The following is a 382-nucleotide window of genomic DNA, read 5'->3' as shown; positions in this document are numbered from 1 at the left end:
GGAATACTGTACGATGACCACCGCAGCAACTTCCATGTTTCCCGCTTCTTTTGATATGGATATCACACCCATTTCTCATGCTTCAAAAGACCTTCCTGCTTCACAAACGCCAATTGTATCAAAAGTTCCTGACGATGTTTCTATGTGCACACCACATCCTTGGATCCCGTTGGAGATACCTGCTGCGGCGTCAGTTGCCTGACGCAGAAGTGCAATGCGAAAGAAGAGAAAGTTCGGTGAGCGTCGGTCAGAGGCTCCCTTTGCACGGAGATTAGTATACGAAGCAGAGAGGGAGGAGTGACTTTATGCAATCTTTATGAAAATATTATATAAATGTGTATATAAACCATTCCATGTTTAATTTATTACTTGGTTTTAATCG

The sequence above is a fragment of the Penaeus monodon genome, chromosome 22 (assembly GCF_015228065.2).
Source record: "Penaeus monodon isolate SGIC_2016 chromosome 22, NSTDA_Pmon_1, whole genome shotgun sequence".
NCBI lineage: Eukaryota > Metazoa > Arthropoda > Malacostraca > Decapoda > Penaeidae > Penaeus > Penaeus monodon.
The sequence above is the reverse complement of the archived record's forward strand: the minus strand, read 5'-3'. Positions refer to the sequence as shown.